This window comes from Macrobrachium rosenbergii, chromosome 4 (assembly GCF_040412425.1).
Source record: "Macrobrachium rosenbergii isolate ZJJX-2024 chromosome 4, ASM4041242v1, whole genome shotgun sequence".
Lineage (NCBI taxonomy): Eukaryota > Metazoa > Arthropoda > Malacostraca > Decapoda > Palaemonidae > Macrobrachium > Macrobrachium rosenbergii.
In genome coordinates, this window is record NC_089744.1 from 7,272,246 (window position 1) to 7,287,500 (window position 15,255).

The 15,255-nt window shown below is 36.9% G+C and overlaps 1 long non-coding RNA gene across 1 annotated transcript in view; it reads right to left on the reverse strand.

Moving 5' to 3' along the window:
- Positions 1 to 15,255, reverse strand: part of LOC136830243 (uncharacterized) — a 119,803-nt gene that overhangs the window by 35,505 nt on the left and 69,043 nt on the right. The window contains exon 2 of the long non-coding RNA XR_010850620.1: positions 4,586 to 4,672. This is a non-coding gene — a long non-coding RNA (uncharacterized lncRNA). The remainder of the gene's footprint in view (positions 1 to 4,585; positions 4,673 to 15,255) is intronic.

Below are 15,255 nucleotides of genomic sequence, written 5' to 3' on the forward strand. Positions count from 1 at the left end.
CAATGATGCTCCCAGTAATTATAGGGAGAATTGAAAAGGATTATGAAAGTAGAGAGCGTACTCAGCTGCTTTCCTATTGAGTGACTTATCGTATCTGATTTGTTACTTTACCAGACACACATACACACACACACACACACACACACAATATATATATATATATATATATATATATATATATATATATATATATATATATATATATATATATACATATATATATATATATATATATATATATATATATATATATATATATATATATATAATATATTTATATGTGTGTGTGTGTGTGTGTGTGTGTGTGTGTGTGTGTGTGTGCGCGCGCGCGCGCTCGAGTGTGCCTGGTAAAGTGACAGATCGGATATGATGAGTCACTGAATAGGAAAGCAGCTGAGTATAATAGTTTTCCGTTCCGAAAACGCTTGTCCATTATATTGTTACCTGTTTCCTTCACAAAAAAGAAAAATAAGCACAAATGGACTGTAAATTATATGAAATAACATCATGTAATCACAACATGAAATTAAGGATTCATATTATCTAATAACTCCCTTTCCCCTTCTTCCTCAAAAGCATAAAACAAACCTAAAATTACAGAGAAAAACGTACAAAAAGCAACAAGAACCCTGACGATGACATGTGCTGTAAAACACACACGCAGTATACGCACACACACACACACACATATAAATATGAATCCTTAATTTCATGGTGTAATTACATGGTGTTATTTCATACAATTTACAGCCCATTTGTGCTTATTTTTCTTTTTTGTGGAGGAAACAGGTAACAATATAATGGACAAGGATATGATCACTTATTTGAGTGTCTCGCTTTATTAGAAGCATTCACATTTTTTTTTACTTTTGGGGTGGAAATTACATGTAGGTGAAATGAATGGTTAGCATGTATAAAGCATATACAAAAAAAATAATTTCTTCTTAAAGTTTTCAGAGTATAGAACACATCTGGGTTCGTTATTGAATAGTGTTACCGTGTGGTCTTTTATCAAAAGCCAGAAACAAATACTGCATCTCACATCAAAATATCGTTGAGGTCAGGTTGTGTCAGAGTTCATTTCTAATTTTTATTTTTGTGTTCTTTCATTAGTAGCAACTGAATTTTTTTTACCTTTTGGTATTCATTACAACTGCAGGGGAATTTACTGTTGGAAACCATAGCCACACTACAGTGAGTCACGGGCTAAGAACGGGCTTTTTGCTTCTCTGTAATGTTGTGGAAAGTATTATATCAATATTTTCAAATGTGAAAATACGTTTGTATACATAATTACACTGCAGGAAAGTGCGCGAATACAAATAAAAGATAACACTCGATTTTCTTGTTATTAGTCATGTGCATATAGTATCTTTTTTTATGTTTATAAAGATTTTCTCCCGAGAAGTTCCAATAAGATGTGTATCAGAGAAGAGAGAGAGAGAGAGAGAGAGAGAGAGAGAGAGAGAGAGAGAGAGAGAGGCTTCTTTTTACAACTTTCTACAGTTATTTCTATATATGTTGGCCATGTATCTACGACAAAGTATTACTTCATAAATCAGATTTCCTACAGTTTTATAGTAGAGAAGGACATGACTCCGCAAGCCAAAGGTGTAGATACAATAACCGAACCATTCCTCCCAACCATCTACCGTTCTCTAAAGTACACGCGCTCCACCTTGTTGTAGTTGTTACTCGAGAACGTAAAATGAGAAAACTCTAGAACCATAGACTACTGAAAACAGGTTGCAACATCCAGACCATTTTCCAGCGCCTAGCAAAATTTCACCCCCGATCGCATACGGTTCTTTTGTATAGTCAATATATGTAGTTTGAAACCAATTTTATGTTGGTGTAAGTGTTACTAATCCAGCAAAGGAATGCGTGATTTAATTTTGGGGTAATATAAAAAAATACATTTTACGAATAAAGGGCCTCCTGGGAATATATTTTTCAACTTGTAGACCTACGAATTCGAAAGCCTACCACTGTTACCGTAGAGTTTGTTAACTAGTTGCCTTGATTGTCTTTGACAAGAAGGTTATGTATTTGGTCATTCTGTTTGTTACGATTTTTTTTCTAAAATATTTATGTTGAGTTTTATTAAAAGAAACTACTGCACGCGGACCTTATAACTAGTAAGAAGTTATTAGATTTTAGGAGCGACAGGAATCAACCAATTAGTGGGTTTAGATTGCTCAGCCTTGGCTAATTAACTTTCTTCATTTTGTTGATTATCAGGTTCACGTGTGTTGATTAGTCCTTAAAATCTATTTAAGAAAAGGGCATGAAAAGTCACTAATACAGTCATACCTACTGCCTAGCACTAAACCTATCCAGAACTCTCCCACTTCTATTTTTTGACACCCCTAAGTCGAGAAAAATTGCAATCGACTGGCCACAGGGTACATAATATTACACTGGTAATTTCATCGGGAACTCTTTGGCTTGTCATAAAGTAACGGACAGAGAGAGGGATCCTTCATTCTTTGGTGGTTCTTCATCCAGATTGATAACTTAATTAAGGAGTATTTTAGAAAGTTAAAATTCCAGTATCTCAACTAAATATATTTGAAATAGGTCTTGGTTTTCAATTGCGTGTGTTTTAAATTCATAAGCGTACGACGTTTGCTGTCAGTACAGAAAGCAAGGTTGTCAGAAGGGCTAGAAGGTGTAAGAATGACTAAAAGTTGTAAGAATGGCTAGACGTTTTTAGAATGGCTACATTATCCAAATCACATTCCACATTCTAGCGGTTAATTTCCAAATCTCAAATGTCCAACTATATTAAAACGTGCCAGTGGGACTTTGAGATTATTGGCGTTTGCCATTTTAATTTTAATGTTTATCTTCAGCAACTTTGGAAACCAGGAGATTGAGACTAATTTTGTGCAACTATCTGGCATTTCAGTACTCGGACTTTCTGCAAGACTCTCCACCATTGCCAGCCAAGTTCTTCTTACGTTAATTATTACAGATCCTCCTCCAGGAACTTTTCCAGTAAACTGCAAAGTCGAGTTAATTCTTTGTTAGAGGTCGAGTCGTAAAGTGGCCCTTTGTCTCAGAATTTCGAATAGGATGAGGATGCCATTGCTTGCACAGGATTACTCGCCCCCGCCTCTCTCTCTCTCTCTCTCTCTCTCTCTCTCTCTCTCTCTCTCTCTCTCTCTCTTTAAAATTCCAGGAGGAATGTCCTGCCTTTCACTGTGAAATTTGTGTTCAAACTTCCGACTTCAGGAATGTTACATGTTTTTCGACGTTTAGGGAGTTTTTTTCCAAACGTCCTACTAACACTGTCGGGGAAAAGAAAAAGTGGGCACTGAAAAGGGAATAGAAGCAGAAGTCAAGCAATAATCGTGTGGCAGTTATGTGTTTACGTTTTTAGTTATTTTCGCCTGTTATTTCAAAATGAGATGACACACAAATTAGGAAAATTGAGCCGGTTTGATTAGTATATCAAGCTGTGATTATTGATTGGTACCTGCGTATTGAAAGCTTTGATCTGAATAAGTTTAACGACAAATAACCCAGGAAATATTTTCAGGAGAAACTGGAACATTTTATGTTTCTTTTTCGTGGTCTTCGAAGACCACCAGGAAGCAGAACTAAAAGCATGACACTGGTATCAATTTTGAGATTTCCATTAAACAATAATATGATAGAAAGCTCTCTCTCTCTCTCTCTCTCTCTCTCTCTCTCTCTCTCTCTCTCTCTCTCTCTCTCTCTCTCTCTCTCTCTCTAATTAGTTGATGTGAATACAACTGTTTCTAACAAGACTGAAAACAATGTTAAATCACGAAAAAAAAAAAGCAAAAAATGCACCGAAGTTTCTTCGGAGCAATCGAGTTTTCTATAATGCTGTACAGAACTCTCGATGTGCAGCAGTATGAGACTCTCAACCACGACCGGGCAGCACTCAGTTGCTCCTCTAGCGGTGCCAGACGGACGAGCCATGGCTGCCCTTAACCTTAAATAAAATCAAAACTACTGAGGCTAGGGCTGGAATTTGATATGTTTGATGATTGGAGGGTGGATGATCAACATACCAATTTGCAGCCGCCTAGCCTCAGTAGCTTTTGAGATCTGATGGCGGACAGAAAAACTGCACACGGACAGACAAAGCCATCTCAGTAGTTTTCTCTTACAGAAAACTAAAAAGTTCAATACCTCTGTACTCTTCAGAAATTGAAATGCTTTTCGTCAAACTATAATAAAGAAATAAGATAAATGTAAGAAGCCAATCTGTAGATGCATCTAACCACTGCCTCGATTAATCAGTCGTTTTGACTGTTATAATAAATAATGTCTACAAGACTTGAGATGCCCAAGTGGATGCATCTGATAAGTAGAAAAGTTAAATTTGGGTAAAGTTATAGTTATATTATTCTATATATATGTACACACACACACACACACACACACACACACACACACACACACACACATATATATATATATATATATATATATATATATATATATATATATATATATATATATATATATATATATATATATATATTATTAATGATGTCTTCACATATTTACTGATTTAGACAAACTCCTTAAGAAAAGCAAAACTTACGTTATAAGCATTATCGTCGGCTGGGCGTGAAGTTCATCTTCTTGTTCATCGCAAGTTACATTGCAATAATTTTTCAAGGCGATTCTCCTGGAAATGAAAAACAATATGAATTTTACATCTCTAGGATCAGCGAGAGAGGATTACTTGGTAGTAATTATCTCAAATAGAATTAATATGTTTGCGATACTATCTGTTATTAAGTCTTTTTCTCTTTCCACTGTGAAGTGTTATTGCCCCGCCATCTCCAGTGCTAGTAAATGAGTATTAGTACAGATTTTGTTCTTCTGTATAGCACCTCGAACGTGGCTTGAACAGTGCGCCATAAAGCCTCACGGAGGTTTAAGGTACCTTTTAAAAGCTTAACCGTTGGCGATATTAGGCAACGTTAAGTATTCCCTTCCCGAAACCCCCTGGATCCTTTATTCATACGAAAGTGATTCCCAGCGGTCGTCGACAAGATTAAAAAGTTGCAATTGTTTTTTTTTTTTTTCTAATGGGTTCGGGATGGCCAATCTACAAACAGTTTCTGACGTCTAACTTGTGAAAAAAAAAAAAATCGTTTTTAATGTTCCGTATTATGTGAGTGCTTAAAACGTTCTTGTCATCCACGCAAAATTTTTGGTGAATATAAACATGAATTATGGCGCCCAGGGAAAAGTAAAACATGAGGCTCCCGTATACTATTGTTGTATTATGCAAATTTGTTTTTCTTTAAAAAGATAAGCATACCAGAATGTTCACATTTCCTTAGTAACCAGTAATTAAATCGAGATGAAACGCAGAGAGATATAAAATATAAAATAACGAAATAGAACCCCAAGTTGCGTTCATGGACACAGATATCAATTTGTGAACGATGACAAAGGAAAATTATCCTTCAAAATTCACAACGAATAAATTCTTCTGTCTAAGATTTTGGTGAAGACATGGTCTCTCTCAGCAAAAAAATAGAGATTACCGGAGTATCCTCATATGATGATAGAAACTATTCGCTCTCATAAATAGAGCCAGTTGATGTAATTAAAGCGTCGTGTACATCGCAGCATAGCTTATGTCCTGCTGAACATAATTTCTTCCGAAGGTCAACTCAACCACTCTAAAACCTAATCACGGGCAATATTACCCATCATCAAGAAGCCATATCTCAACGCGAATCTCATCACTGGTGGCCAAGATCAAAGGCTACTTTCCTAATGGGCGTGAGATGGACGCAAGAGAAGGAATATGTATCTACTATAGTAACCTCCAAATTACGTGGCTCCTTTGTTTATTCTTACAATGGGAAATTAAATTTACCTTTTTTGGTACAATATCACATGGAAAATATTGATTTTCTTATGCTTGAAATAGTCGCAATAATAGGGACAATAAACTGAAAAAGGAATCCTTAAACTGAATCAGGAATAAACAAATTCAGCATAGGTTTAGGATCCTGTGAACTGACCATCTTCGTTATAATTGCCAAATTCGTCCAATTAGAAATCCGCTTGCATGGCTTCAGCATCGGCCACACGACTTACTTTCCGAAACATAAAAACTTTCCAGTATTTCACTCAGCCACTTGAAAACCTAATCATGGCCAGTATTAGTCACCATTAAGATGGCCTTCTCGAAATCCTTCAATCCTTTATTCATCTTAACGTGATTCCCCACGGTAGTCGGCAAGATCAAAGGCTGCTCACTTTCTCCTAATGGCCATGAGATGGGCAATTAGGAACGCGTTTCCGACGTCACTTTCGACAGCCATGTCTCGAGGATATTCACTCCACAAAATAGCTGTGGAAATTGTCTAGGTTGAGGAGGGTGATATTTTAACATCATTCTTACAGTTATAAATCTTGCGATTCAAGTGAATTAAGTCTCCGCAATTTGACACAAACATTAAATTTATACAGTACTAATGTACCTTAAAAGGTTTTTCTATATTATAACTAGGACCGCACGAGACCCATAAGAACAATGCAATTTGCGTGGTATTTCATTTGATTTTGATCAGTCAAAGGCATGGAAAAAATAATCTTATATGAAAAATATGGCCCATTTACTTTACCCCTTTTTTTACTCCTTCCCATACGATGAAAAGAATGGTACCACCTTCCTATATTTCCATCGACATTGTATGGATACTATTGTCACATCTAAAAGATTTCTCTACAAAATTTTTATCATTAGATTTGCTACCCCTTTCTAAATTATTACCTAAATTATTATCTAAAGTATAAACACTTATGAGAACATACTTAAGTAACACTGTCACCCGAGTTGCAGCTGAAGAATTGGTCTTACCTTTTTTTTTTTTTTTTTACTTTCAGGAATGACGTTCTTTATTTTTTCAGCCAGCTCTTGCTGAACTGCCAAAGTATTTGCAATTTACCTTTCTGTATTTATAGTTCTAAAATCAGTGTCCACATCACCGAAACACTCTTGGTCAATTGCTGAAGGCACTGCACTGTGAGTATCAGCTGATGTCTCAGTGACAGATTTGTTGCCCTACTAAGCCTACCTCTTTCTTGCCAGCCAGATTTTTCTGTTTTTTTTTTCTGAATAGACCCTATTTCTTAGAACTCCTGGACAATAAGTTTCAGAACACTGAAGCTAGTAAATACCAAAAATTCAGGAGCAGCTCGAAAAAAACACCAAGATTTCACAGAAACTCACTATACGGTTTGTTTATTCAGTCTTTGAATACTTAACAGGCCAAAAGACGTCTGTCATAGTAGAAAATGACAAAATGCTGGAAATATGAGTGTAACTATACTTACTAAACCTCACTTCCGGATACACCAGATAATCGCTCGTTTTTCGCTTGGTGCAACGATTCTCGCCTTTTAAGAGGACAATTCTATAAAAATTATTTAATCAATTAAATAATTTAAATTTAAAATACGTGTATTAGAATACTTAAAAATGTAACAAAAAAATTAAACTGGAAAATTTTTACCTGAACCTCTCAGGAATCTCCGCAGGTGAAATGACGCAGTTTGTTGTTCTGCTCAGTGTATGGACAAAAGCTAAAATGTTCTACAAAGATAGTGACGAAATATCACTTCACTCTTTCATATGGTGACTGTTATTGTACTATTACGTATATGCACTAATGTTTAAATTTTGGGGTTATTCCCGAGTCATTTTCTGACAACTGATTTTTGCCTATTTTGAAATATGAATCCTATGAAACCAAACGAACTTTGCTTTAGAATCTTGGTACAGGGTTAAAAGTAAAAAGTTTTGAAGCTCCTTACGTAAGAAATCATTCTGCAAATACTTCCCCGTGTTTATTTGTGAAAGGATTATGTATGAAATTATACAAATTTGTGTGGAGGGAATGCATGGACGTTGGTTTGTAACAAGACTTGTTTGAGACGCCATCTTTACAGTCAGTCTGACTGTAGAAATCAGGATACCTCAGACTGCACAGTTCAGTGGCTTTTTTTTTCCTATACTGGAAGCCTTTTCTTTCTTTTATTTTACTCTTATAAACTTTAATTTTTCAAGGGCCTGGTCTATCACTCTCATTATGGTTAAACTTAAGCTTTGTTTTAAAAAATTCAATCCCCTCTCTCTCTCTCTCTCTCTCTCTCTCTCTCTCTCTCTCTCTCTCTCTCTCTCTCTCTCTCCTTTTGCTGCTTGTCATTTTGCATGGTTTTTTTTCCTTGTTCCTTTAACTTCCGATTGCCGAGTATGTGTAACGATGCCATTAAAAGTCATTTGAATATTGGAGCAGGTGATTCATCACACAGGTAATATCATTAAAGGAGAGAAAGGGTTATCAATCATGCCTAACCGATGGGGTGCCATCAGCCAAGGCGCTCAGTCAGGTAGACGACGAGGAGTTGCCAGAGGCTGAAATAATTTATTATGACGAAGTGTTTTTTACAACGGCTGATCATGTCGAGATGAGGGAAGAGCTCCATCCAGTTATAAAGGCGATCAGTAGTATAAGCTTTCATTGAGGAGAAAAGCAGAGAGATCTTTTATGCCAGAATTATATTTTTTTTTTTCTTTTTTGCAGTCATTCTGTTTTCCATCCCACCAGGTAGAACGACGAGTGTTATCGTATTAGAATGATTTATATTTATCTAGATAAGCCTTTTTTTGGCATGAAGCTTTGTTTACTCATAGATGTATGTTCGCTATTACTACTTTTAAGTTCACTAACATTCTTATTTTGCCTTAAATTTTATCTATTTCTTACCTTTACTTACGATTTACAATGCATCTTCTGTGCTATATTTCATTTTCATTTTACCCCCATCTATGGCAGGACTAATGTTTTCTGCATGTTCTTAAGAAACACGTTTATATTATATACCTTACTGATAAATATGACAATCTGTTATAGAAGGGTAACATATTTTCTGCCTAAATTTATTACAAAATTAAATGCCATAGAACCTCAGCACATGACCAATCTGAACATACACCAAATAAAATAAAACAGAATTCTTCGAGTAAGTTTTGGAACTTATGAAAGTTAACACATGAACAAATTAAAAATTATGTGAATACGCACAAAGGGTGATTTAAAAACAATTTGTTTGATTGTCTCTCGCGGTAATTTCACTGCAATCCAAATTAGTTCCAAATGGGAATCTGCAGCACGGGAGGCGGACTGAATTCCCATTTATGAGTGCAAAAAGAAACAACCTAAGTGCCTCTAGCACTTATATTTCTCCTGTGCAAATTGGGTCAGCTGAAAGACAAATTCGTGGATACAATTGCCATGAGGATTGTTAAAAATCAGAGCTAACCCCCCTTTCTCCCCTTGATGTTGTTCTTAACTCTTTTTTCAGCTCAAGTATATGAATTACTGTCTGGTTTCCATACCACAACCGTTCATCCGAAACTGCATGTGACTTCGAACAAAGGAACTTAAGACAATCGAGGAGCATTGCCGGTTTGCGTTGAGAAAACAAGGAAACTATTTGACTAGGCATTACAGTCAAACGTTATTTAAGGAGTGTTTGTATAAATCGTTTTTTTATTCCGTTTGTTGTTAATCGTATTGTAGTTTCCAAATTTTATCTAAGAAATCTGTATTAAAGTAATGAGAGGTGAGCATATTCTCAGTCTCTTTATTAATCATTTTAATATAGTGAGCAAGCGAACAATTGAGGATTTGATTTGTTGTATGCCAATAATAATAATAATAATAATAATAATAATAATAATAATAATAATAATAATAATATTATTATTATTATTATTATTATTATTATTATTATTATTATTATTATTATTATTATTATTATTATTATTATTGTCTATGACAGTCATCCTATTCGACTGGGTGGTTTTTATAGCAAAGGGTTCCAGGTTGCATCCTGCCTCCTTAGGAGTCCATCACTTTTCTCACTATGTGCTCTGTTTCTAGCAGCACACTCTTCTGCATGAGTCCTGGAGCTACTTCGACATCTAGTTTTTCCAGATTCCTTTTCAGGGATCTTCGGATCGTGCCTAGTGTTCCTATGATTATGGGTACAGTTTCTACTGGCATATGCCATATCCTTCTTATTTCGATTTTCAGGTCTTGATCCTTATCAATTTTTTCTCTTTCTTTCTCATCTACTCAGGTGCCCCATGGTATTGCCTCATCAATGAGTGATACTTTCTTCTTGATTTTGTCAATCAACGTCACGTCTGGTCTATTGGCACGTATCACCCTATCTGTTCTGATACCATAGTCCCAGAGGATCTTTGCCTGATCGTTTTCTATTACTCCCTCAAGTTGGTGTTCGTACCACTTATTACTGCAAGCTAGCTGGTGTTGCTTGCACTGTCTCCAGTGGAGGGCTTTTGCTACTGAATCATGCCTCTGTTTGTACTGGTTCTGTGCAAGCACCGGACATTCGCTTGCTATGTGATTTATGGTCTCGTCTTTCATATTGCACGTCCTGCATGTGGGTGAGATGTTATTTCCATCTATTGTTCTTTGAACATATCTGGTTCTCAGGGCCTAATCTTGTGCCGTTGTTAGCATTCCTTTTGTTTCCTTCTTGAGTTCTCCCCTCTGTAGCCATTGCCATGTTTCATCGCTGGCCAGTTCTTTAGTCTGTCTCAAGTGCTGTCCGTCCATTGGTTTGTTGTGCCATTCCCCTGTTCTGTTTTTCATTCTCCCGTCTCTGTATATTTCTGGGTCTTCGTCTACTTTTATCAGTCCTTCTTCCCATGTACTCCTTAGCCACTCGTCTTCACTGGTTTTCAGATATTGCCCCAGTGCTCTGCTCTCAATGTTAACGCAGTCCTCTATGCCTAGTAGCCCTCTCCCTCCTTCCTTTCGTGTTATGTATAGTCTGTCTGTCTGTCTGCCTGTATTTGCTCATGAGTGTAGTGCTATGTTTATTGTCATGTGTTTCCTAGTTTTCTGGTCAATGCTGCAGAGTTCAGCCTTCGTTCACTCCACTACTGCGCTGTATCTGATTACTGGTATTCCCCATGTGTTTATGGCTTTCGTCATGTTTCCGGCGTGAGCCTGTAAGTACTGTATTCCAGTTACGCACTGTATTTTTTAGGAAGCTGATGGTGTTTTCCTCTGCATCATATATTTTCAGACATTTTATTAGCCACGTGTGCGGTATCATGTCGAAGGCTTTCTTGTAGTCAATCCATGCCATGCTTAGGTTGGTTCTCCTTCTCTTCCCAGTCTTCATTACCATTTTGTCTATCAGGAGCTGGTCTTTTGTGCCCCTACACTTTCTTCTGCAGCCTTTCTGCTGGTGGGGGATGGTGTTTGTATCCTGTAGGTGGTTGTATAACCTTTCACTTTTGGTTTCTGTTGGTTTGGTTGTGATGGTGGTGTTGGTGTTTGTATCCCCATGAGTTCTACTACTAGTCTTGCTCCTGCATATGCCAGGTTGTTTGTTTCTGTGATACTGGTGGTGTGTGTTAGTCTCATTATTTCATTAAATCTCACTTGTTTTCTCCCTTAGTTTCTCTGTGCTGTAGGCTTTCATGGAGGGGATCTTTGTTGTTCCCGTATCTGACTCCATCCATTTCTGATCTTTTCCACCCATTCCGACCTCTCTGTTACATCTTCGGTGTTTCCTCGCGTGTCGTTGTTTGGTAGCTCATCGTTCCTGTCGTTTTCTGTGTCGTTCGTCTTCTTGTCCTTCGTTGCTGGGTGTTATTTTCTCTTTCCAGTTCCTCTCTTTCTGTTGTGGAGAGCCAGTTCTTTCTCTTTGTGCTCCTTACTTGGTCTGCCAGCCTCTGTTCTGTTTGAGGGGTGTTATTTCTCTCATTCCAGATGTTGACCAGTCTTCTGCATCCTCTTTCGGTCGGGTTGCTTCTGATGTAGCATCTCCATGTTCACTTATTTTCTTCTCTTGTCCATTTCTCTTTCTGGTTTGCCTCTGAAGCTCCAGTCTGTGGTTGCTGGTTACTGTCGTTGTAGTGGTCAGTTGCTGGATAATAATAATAATAATAATAATAATAATAATAATAATAATAATAATAATAATAATAATAATAATAATAATAATAAAATTATTATTATTATTATTATTATTATTATTATTATTATTATTATTATTATTATTATTATTATTATTATTATTATTATATGGTTTCACTATAGGAGTTCAATTCATAATCAATGCTCCCTAAAATATTTTCTAAAAATTCTTCTCCTTGTAGGGAAAAGGTCGCGTGGTAATTGCCCTGTATTCATTTAATAAAATGGAAGGTATAGACACATTCGGAAACGTTTCCATTTTACATATATCAATATACAATAGATTACGGCCGTTAGCACTACGTTGCAGTTAAGCCCGAATGATCTTAATGTTCTCTCTCAATTAGAGCAGCCTGTAAGTCAGTCATTCTAATGACATGCAAGTGATAAAGATGATTATGAATAAGAGTTATGCAAATGATGTGAAAATGATGGAAATGGTTTTGATGAAAGTAAAAGCTCAACAGGTGAGGGTTTAACTCATTTAAACACTATGGTGGCCGTTAGTAGGAGTTCTGGCGAGTCGTATTCAGTAAGGACGATTGCATAGCATTATCGTAAGAGTAGAAGTAGGATATATTAAAAAAAAAAAAAAACTCGAAGGGGTAATCTTGTCACATTTCATTAAACAATACCATTTTCTATGATAGTAAAAAGCACCGATCTGTCGTCAGCTGGCGGTCGATGGACGAACAAGAAAGGATTTTAGTGGGAGGAAAGGTGACATATCCCCTTAAATGAAGATAGGACTGCAGTTGTACATGTCTTGCGATGAGAACTGTAAGCCATTAGTATATTTAAGGAGGACTGTAGAATATATGCGTCTTGTTCGGTCGTTTATCCTACATCAGCAATGCGAATTCTAGAGCACTTTATGGTCTCATTTTATGCTGAGGTGGTGGCTGAGAGTGGTTTTAATGGTATGGGGATGATTCTCTGGAGTTCGTCGTTGGTTGGCTGGTTCTTCTCCAACGTATACCAGGTAATTAAGAAAGATAATGATCCTTCGCAGTAAACCTGAATACCGTCGGACAGGAGTTTAGTTTGAGGTAATCTGCAGGTCTGGTTCTCCAGAGAGCTCCTGGTCAGTGTTTTCATTACCGTAAGATATAGCGGGTTTCCAGGTTTTTGTGGGCAGAAGGAATGGCATTTGCGTAAGACTGAGGAAGGGCGTTTCTCTAATGATATGGAGAACTTGTGGGACGCGAAGGTGGCGGCTGTCGTGTGCTCTGCCGATGACACGCATCAGGCCCTGACGGGCCAGTCTCATATTCCCTACGTCGTCGTGATGCCTTCCGATGGCACCTTCTTGAATGTGGCACGAAATCTTCCTAAAGAGGCGCATCGTCGTTTTCCCAATAAAAGTGCGGTTACTTGTAAAAAGGGCGTCTTGCACTGGCAATGCCGCGCTATTCATCATCAGAAGGCTAGATTTCCTCATACTTTATAATAAATTATAAGCTTTTGAAGTTAGAGGGTTCCCCTTGTGTTCTGTCAAAATTGTACTCCCGTGTGCATATGATATGCGCTATGTATTAGAAAATTTTCGCCGGGAACCTCATATCTTCTATATGTAATGATAGTATAAAGCACATAATTCATAATAGGAATAAAATACGTTCAGCTTCCCAGTGGAGAACAGCCTGGCCCCGCCCCTGCACCCCAAACTTTCGGAAAAACTAACGTGGTCTACCAGTTCTGCAGGTAGCGGCGCGTTTTACGAGAAGCATTTGAATATGTGACATAAATAATCAAACCTGTCAACAGTAAGAAATATGACTACAGTATGATTTTTTCTACCTTGGGGTTCTGGTGTACCCCATATACTCAGTCTTAGTTAGAAATAACGATGATGTAAATACACAGAAGGGAAGAAAACTTGGAAGAGCCTGAGAAAAGAAGCTATTGAGAGCGCTTTGATCACAGCGCCAACTAGTGGTGAAATTCAGGAACCTTTTGAAACTGTAGGGTGCTGGTGCACCATAAATAGCATTCCGGGGTTATATTGTTATTGTTATAGGAAAAAAGAACTGGAATTCGCCGTATCTTTAAGGTCAACAAATACATAATTATCTTTCTGTTTTCGCATCATTGTGAATTAAATCTATGCATTCTAAAAAGCCGAAAACGAGAGATATGATCTTAAATGTCGATAGTTTCGGTCACACACTTGAAAATTCTTTTTAGATATAGCGTCAAACTTCCTCGGAGAAAGACCACTTCATTTCTTCACCACTAATTTTCTAGTCTTTGGGGCTAGTGTACCATCCACATCATAAGCCCGACTCTCTTCACTCTAATATTTCGATGTTAACCTGGCAGCAGTTAAATGGCGGAAAAAAACATTTTTTTCCCTACACCGATTAGAATTTAGGGTTAAGAACGTCAGCCTAACCTGGTTACTTTATATGAAATAATAAGGACATATCATGAAGCACATTTTAATATTTTAGAGAGAATCAAAGACAAAAAGGCGGCTAAGACATATTGTGATTATTATTATTAATAATACGTGAGTTCTGGAAGGTAACACCAATCACATTTATAAAGTTTACTTTTCTGCATTCCATTTAATTTTATTTGCTCACATTTCACTGAGGATTATGGCAAATGTTGCAAGCTTTATATTTTTCATTTCAGCAATGACCTTCTCTCTTTTCCCTAATATAATAAACTCTTTAAAGATAAATAAGATTTTCTTGGACGTTCTATGAAGAAAAAGACACAAGAAAATAAAGTTATGAAATAGCCTTCACAGAATAACCAAAGAAGAACCCAAATAGGTGTTTCTCTCCTTATCTGCTCAACTGGAAGGAGATTTTGGCATGAATCCCACTTAGATGACAAAGGACATTAAATGTGCCACGATATATGGCACTCGTCTATTTGTTTGTGAAATCAAAAAGTCCAATAGTAGACTTAAACTCCAGGAAAAATATAATGAATATGAAGAGCTGTGGAAGAGATCAATGTAAAGGACCAATGAAAGTAAGGAATTTGTTCGAGAACAGAGAAAGAGAAGGGAGTTTCATTATTGATTGATGTTGGTTGTCTCATCGGAGAGGACAAAACTTCTCCCTTGAGATATGTTCGATTTCCGTATGCACTTGTTTAGAAGAGAAACGGATGTCTGGGACGTGAATAAGGGCCTGCTAAAATAAATGAAAAGGAATCTATGGAAGGACATTAATCTGTGTTTTCTGTTCGTTGAGTTTCTTGA